The following is a 527-nucleotide window of genomic DNA, read 5'->3' as shown; positions in this document are numbered from 1 at the left end:
GCCACTCAGCAGGGCTGGCTTCGAGGAAAACACCGGTTGTGCAGTTGTGATTGGCTTCAAGGGACGGACTCATGATTGGCTTCAGGAAGAAACCTTTTTATTTTTAAATCTTGACCAACGGAAACCTTTTATTTTTATTTCTGACTCTTATTTTTTAAATTTGCGCCTCGGGTACATGGCTTCCCAGGAAGCTCTCCGAGCTCTGGTGCTTTCTTTATTTAGGTCACTTTTTAGGAACGTGAAGAGGTCTGATTGGCTGCTCAGACTCGAAAAGGATGTTGATTGGCTGGCTAACGGGAAACGATTTTTTTCTTGAATGGCTGCAGGTGTTCTGCTGATAGCAACAGCTTCTCTCTTGAATGCTGAATACAGGGTTTGGGACATTGGTTGTTATATTTGACTTGAAAAAAAAAGAAAGAAACCAAGTGCGCTTTGCAATATTTATTACACAGCTGGCTGCTTTCACATGTTTCGTTTGTGTTTGCATTTGATTGTGTGTTTCGTTTCCCATTGGGTCCCCCATGACC

The 527-nt window shown here is 42.7% G+C and overlaps 1 protein-coding gene across 1 annotated transcript in view; it reads left to right on the top strand.

Moving 5' to 3' along the window:
* CTNNBIP1 (catenin, beta interacting protein 1) overlaps positions 1-527 on the top strand; it is a 25,921-nt gene that overhangs the window by 23,732 nt on the left and 1,662 nt on the right. The gene's annotated exons all lie outside the window — the stretch shown is intronic.

Source organism: Myotis brandtii, unplaced genomic scaffold (assembly GCF_000412655.1).
Source record: "Myotis brandtii unplaced genomic scaffold, ASM41265v1 scaffold410, whole genome shotgun sequence".
Lineage (NCBI taxonomy): Eukaryota > Metazoa > Chordata > Mammalia > Chiroptera > Vespertilionidae > Myotis > Myotis brandtii.
This window is presented reverse-complemented; position numbering and strand designations above follow the sequence as displayed.